Here is a 6,797-nt window from a genome sequence, read left to right on the forward strand (position 1 = left end):
GATATTTGAATATGACATATAATGGGAACACACAATGTTTTAGTACTTAATTATTTTTACAATTGTTGTTTTAAGTTCATGTTCAGATGTGGTACAGTTTAAACACCAGCAATACTTTTTTTTTTCAATAAAAAGTAAATAAAGGTTGAAAGGTTTTGACTGATTAGCGTGATAATGCTGCAGCAACCACACAAACAAACACAATCAGGCACACCGGATTCAGTGCCACTGATCTGAACTATGATAACCTGTACTTATTCATGTACAGTTGTGTTTCATCGTTTATTAAATGATTTCATTTTAGCTTCCACTACTACTAGGAGGAACTTGGAGCTATTTTGGTGCAGGATTTGTACTTTGACTCCTTATAAAACTGATTTAAAGGGCTGCTTTCTCATGTTTCTTCAGTTTTCTCTTCACTGGTTCCTGTTACATCCAAAGTCACACAAACCTCTTACCAACCTCGTCACCAAGGTCTTAAAGATCCCATAGCTCCAGATTTTTCCAACAGAGCACTTCAGTCTCAGACTGCAGGTTAATTGTGGTTCCTAGAGGTTCTAAAAGTAAACATCATGGGACGTCCCCAGCAGTCTCTGTTTTAATAACAGAAGACATTATTTGTTAGTACACTTGTCTAAACATGCAGAAATGAGTCCTCTGCTTTTCTGACTCATGTTCATCAGTTTGTGTCAAAAACATGAATAAAACCTCTAATCAACATTCAAACAGTCAAACTTTATTGATCAGTTTCACATTATCGCTCTTGTCAGTCACATCAGAGATGCTTGAATGAAGCTCCGCCCACTTCCAACATCCACCAGTCTCTGCCCCTTGAGCAAAGACTTTGCAAAGCTGTGCATCCCTTTGGAATAACCCATCTCTTTGCACTGGTTACACACCAGTGTTCTGGAGGCAGTGGCACTCCCAAAGCAACTTGTGGAAAATTTCAAATAGGAAAAGACAACTTTTGGAAATATTTGCAGATGGGACATTGTGTGACTTCCAAATTAAAAAGAGTGGTGAAAACGCTATTGCAGAATACATAAATTGGCCATGGGAGTGCCACACAGCTTCACGGTTTATAGACTTTTAAGTGATAGTCATAGTAGTGACTCAGTAAATATTAAACAGAAAGACCTGAAAACACAATTTTCAAATGAAAGATGGTCAAATATTTTGTTGGATAGTGGAAAATATGTAAGAGAAGCTAGAAGCAAATGTATACAATATAAACTGTTGCACAGATGTTATCATACTCCAGTCAGACTACGTAGCATGAAGCTCTGATAACGCCTGTTGGAAATGTAGGAATGAGGTGGGGATATTCCTAAAAGTTAGAAAAGTTTTGAGTGATTGGTCTGGCTCAGAGGTACCTTTAACTCCTGAACTGTGTCTGTTAGGAGAACAATCCCAAATATCTGAGGTTCCAAAGTCTTGAATATCCATATGGTTGGGCTGGTGACAGCATCCAGGATTATCCTGAGACACTGGAAAACCACAGTACGTCCTGAACTAAAGACTGGATCAGTGCGATGACAGAGACTGCCTCCATGCTAAATAAACTGAAACCCAATGTGGGGGCCAGAGGCACCGACTGGGGTGGAACTACTTCAAAACAACTCAAGATACCGGAAGACGCCAAAAATAATGAAAACAAGGACTGGTGGAACAAAGATTGAAATCTAAACCACTCTGTCTGCATACATCTACTCCCAGTGGGTTGCAGGAAACTGATTTAGTATGTTTGAAAACTTCTGTACCTGTAACGTGTCTGTAAAAGGGGGTGGGGGTGCACCCAACCTATTTTTTCTCTCTTTCTTTTCTTTTGTTTTCTTCTTCTTTTTATGGAAACTCTTGAATTCAGTAAAAATTTAACTGACAAAAAAGAGAAGCAGTGTGTTACGACCCTCGCCGTTGCGGATTCGCTACTGGACCTGTCCTTCTACACGACAAGCGGATGTGGAGGCGTGATCACTCTGACCCTCCGGGATTGGCTGCCGGACCTGTCAATCAAGGGACGCGAATGTGATGTCAATGGTCCTACCCTTCTACTTCGCGGATTGATGGCTGTGCCAGTGTTGCTGCAGCTGATCCTCATCGGGAGGATGAGGGGGACCTTCCCGTTCCTCTGGAGCGGTGTCACCAGGACATTTGCTCATTTTGTGTGAGGTCCTCTGAGTAAGCCGTTTAGGAAAGACAGTATTTGGAAATTGTCTAACTTTGGAACCAGTGGGTTCATTTTTGGAACATTTAAGTAGAGCTTGTGTTTTATTTATTGGTTGTTATAACCCTGAGCGTCCAACAGAGCGGTTGGTTTTTGTGTTGTATTGGTTGTTTGTTTGCACAGAGTGCTCATTTGTTGTATTTTGAGAGTTTACTAGGGACTTCTCACTAGGAGAAGCTCCCCTCTTTTTGTTGTTAGATCGTACGGAATGTTTGGTTGGTTTTTGTTATGGTTAAGTTTCCTTTGTTTATTTTGTTTAATAGTGTTTTAAAAAAAAGCTCCGTATTTTGTGTTAGTTACTTAACCTGAAAAGGACACTTTAAGTTTGTTTAGGAAATATTGTAAATAAATCTTATTTAAGATTACCATTTATTTGGTTTGTTGTGTTACTCGTCCCTTTACACCCCAGAGGGGTATTGTACGACACCAGAATGAAGAAATCCAGGATAATTAAACAAGCCCAGCTTGACCTAGCTTGCGCGGCCTATCTTGGCTTAATTGGTTGCACGTTTGCTGAGCCAGGATGAGAAGGTGCGGCTAGGTTAAGCCAGGTGAAGATAGTTGGGATAAGTGAAGCAGACCTCGCGATCGCTCACAGAATCACCGATGGGGAAATGGATAAAAGTCGCGCGTCCTACGTCACGGCCGCTGAACAGCAGCTCCTGACGGAGTTCTCTGACGAAGTTAAGGATATTATAAGGAAAAAAGGCAATACCAATGCCATAAGTAAAGAACGCGAGAGAGCCTGGCAGACAATAGCCGACCGGCCCAATGCATAAGTGGTCAAAAACTGTACAATTAATAAACAGTGCTCCACTGGAACTGTCATAATTAGGCTACAATTAAAGGATTACTTTTCAAATCCACTAACTGTTGTATACTTTAAGAGTGACAAGCAGGTGCATGTTACTCAGGAAATGTAGAGTATGATTAGGTGCAAACAATTATCCACAATGTGTCATTTAATCTATTTTCCTCATGTTACCTTTTTATCTATTTTATCTTTCTGTCCTTCATAAAGGACAAACCTGTCTGGCCATAAAAGGACCTGCAGCAAGAAAAAATTAAATATAAGAACATTTTGCAGGCTGGTAAGTGACTCCAAAGTAGATAACCGTGAACAAATGAGGTGAATAGACAGGGCCGCCTTAACCTACTGTTAGGCCCCTGGGCTGAGAAGTTTTGTAGGCCCTGTCATGTCTCCCAAATTTAGTCTCATTATAGAAAATACCAAGGTCTACACCGAGTCTTTTTTATTTACTTTTATTGCCATAAAAATAACATGAACATTATGAACAATAAAGACTAATGAATGAATAAATAACTGCAACAGATCAATCCTGTAACCCCATGCAACTCAACATGCACACACACATCCTATCAAAAGTCCTTTCTTGTCTCTTAAAACTGCACTGTCCTTTTCAAAGTACTTTCTTCTGGTCTTTGAACCCTGCACTGTCCTTTTTAAAAGTGCTTTCTTCTGGTCTTTTTGGCAGAGAAAGCTGTGATTATGTCCTTAAAATCCAGATCATGAAGAATGTCATGCTCAGTGGACATAAGTGTAAGGTTACTGACTCTGTCTTGCTGCATGCTTGATCGGAGTCTATTTTTCACCAATCCCAGTTTGGAGAAAGACCGCTCTCCACTAGCATTGGTCACTGGCATGGTCAGGAACAGCCGTAAAGCTATGTCAGTGTTGGGAAACACTGTGTGGAGTTTTCTTTTTCTTAGGAACTTCACTAATTCCACTGCAGATGTGCTGCTCATCTTCTCGTCCTGTAAAAATTCTCTGAACCATGGCTTTTCTGTGGATGTCACTGCCTTCATGTTCTGCTAAACGATCACCTGCATGTTTCCAGTCAGAGTAACCCCCATTGACAAATACAGACTTTTCTTTGTTGTCACCAAATATTTTGCATGCAAAACAAAACACACATCCTGCTGATGGTGAGTAACTAAGCCATTCTCTATCCACACACTCTCCATTACTCAGTTTGCGGCTGAAATATGTTTTTGAAAAAAAAACGTCTCTGATGTTTGTACATGCGCACCGACGCAGACAGATCAGCGTTTTTATTCTGACAACCTGCCGGCCCCACTTTTGCCCAGTATGCGCGCACTTTGGGCCGGTCAAAGTCATTTCCCCAGAGGCCAGGGTCACTGCTGAAAGCGCCGTCCATCTCGACCCCCGCCCCTCTCTGATGCTCGTGTGCCTGCCATTCCTCCTCCGCCCCATATCTGTCTTCCTATGATAATTTAGTCCCAAAATGATAGGCCCATAAACCCCGTGGGCCCCTGGGCTTCAGCCCAGGTAAGCCCGTGCAATAAGGCGGCCTTGTGAATAGATGAGGTGTCTGCTGACATGTTCAATGTCTGTATGATTGTAGCAGTTAAAAAAAGGCCTATAAACTGGCACAGGGGGCGGCCCACCAAGCCAGGATGTGACTCCAGCAGAGGAACTGGCCTCCATTTAAATAAAGGGAGGCCAGTGATGGAGGGGATCCAGGGAGGGACAATAACTGACTCTGTCCCAGCCACAGAAACTGTCCGCTTCATACAAGGTACACAAAGTACTGCAATTCTACTGCACATGGAACACAATCAAATATAATATAGTGTCTGACTTTGGATAACCTTGCAGTGTCTGGGAACACAATTACACTTTTGGAGCCACCAGAAGATGATCGGTTAGTACAGTGTCTCCAAATCACAGGCTTGGTATGTTCTGTGAAATCTTAATCCGAGTCCTCTCGCTGCATGTATACGGCAGGGGGAAGGCACATCTGCAGCTGCAGAATGCACATCTGCAGCTGCAGAATGCACGTCTGCAGATGAGGAGACTGTGTCAGTGGAGTCCAGAAGGTTTGAGGCATGTCAGTTTTATGGGATTGGCCTGCTTATTTATTCCATGAAGGATATGAAGTCAGTGATGTGGTGCTAATAGAAAATGTGTAGCAGGACCCGGATGCTGCACAGTCTCCTAAGCGGCCTGGTAACATTGTGAGTATTGGCTAAAGTACATCTACGTTATGCACAAATCCTGCTGTGCTAACTGACATTTCCTTTACAGACTTCACAAACTGTCAGAACGCTTTATTCAGGGCACCTGGAGAGAGAGAGAGAGCTGGCAGATGTTAAAATCAGACTCAAAAAGAGCAAGCTCCAAGGAATGGAGCTGGATCTTGAGATTAAACGCCGGACACTCAGAAAACTGGACCTGGAAATCCAGTAACCGAAAATCTGTATCTTTCAATGACATAGTCATCTCCAAAGGCCAGGGGATGTGAGCTGTCCCTGAAGACTCGTTCACGTCTGAATGCTCTTCTGAGGATGCGGGCTTCCTCGTCCAGCACATCCTCCGAAAAAGGGCAAGCCATTATGAAGAGGGAACAGGTGAAGGGGAGATGGACCTGAATATTCTACATTGCCCTCGTCATGGATTTCTTTAAATACACCTTTGTAACCTCATCCGCTGTGTTTTGTAATCTCAATTAATGCAATAAAACACATATTTATAAAACCTCTGACAGCAATTTGACGAGCAGTCTTCATTAGCATAGCAATATAACACTTGGCCTGAGTAATAATACTGCAACTCAAATCCATATAAAAAGGCTGTTGCGATTACGAACAGATTTGGATTAAATGTACAGTGACTGTATATGTAATATTTTAATACTGGATGATTAAAATGACGCGCCATACTTAGGAAGACCATGGACATGCTGTAAAACACATTAATTCCTCACAGAATTGACGTTGGACATGCAGGTGACTCGCTAGGATTAATCTTAGCCTGAGCAGTTAGCCTGGTCTGGAGCAGGCTAGCTGCAGCGGATAAATCACCACAGTAACTTGGCCGGGTTTAGTTTGAGCTGCTTTCATGCAACCGACTTAGGGCTAAATTCAGCCAGGATAACCAACATATCCCGGCTTAATCCCTTATCTTGGTTTCGTGCAATACCCCTCAGGACTAAAAAGGGGCCGTAACACAATGGTTACATAGAAAGTTAGAAAGAGAGGTTATACGTGTTAATGTTTCACATGTTCAAATGTTCAATATTCAATAAAAATGTCTGAAACGGCTGTTTTTGTTTGTCTGGATAAATATCAGAAGTTTAACTCTGACAGACGGTTTGTAGTTGAACTGATTTTACAGAAACTAAAGCTTTGATTCAGCAGTTGAGTCAGTGGTTGGCAACATGATCAAACGGAAGCAGTGAGCTCCTTAATAATAAACATGATGGGTGCCAACGATCTCCACCTCTCTGCTCCAGCTGCACATTAGCATGTAGCAGCAACGGACTGCAAACAGAAGAGCGGCTGCTGAATTATCCACTGATGGGACGGAACCGTCTGGGTTCAGCCGAGAAATCAGCCAGTTTAAAAATCCTCCTGGAATTTGTACCGGTTCATTTGAAAGCTGCTGGCTGAGTTCAAGTTGCCATGAGTTCAGGTTCAGTTTTATTTCAAGCAGAGTGAATGGCTTTATGGGATGAAATGGGCTCTATAAACCATCCTGTCATCAACTCGTAGTTCAAATAAATATCTTGTGATTTGGTGTCAGGACTAT

This window comes from Melanotaenia boesemani, chromosome 7 (genome assembly GCF_017639745.1).
Source record: "Melanotaenia boesemani isolate fMelBoe1 chromosome 7, fMelBoe1.pri, whole genome shotgun sequence".
In the NCBI taxonomy this organism is placed as follows: Eukaryota; Metazoa; Chordata; class Actinopteri; order Atheriniformes; family Melanotaeniidae; genus Melanotaenia; species Melanotaenia boesemani.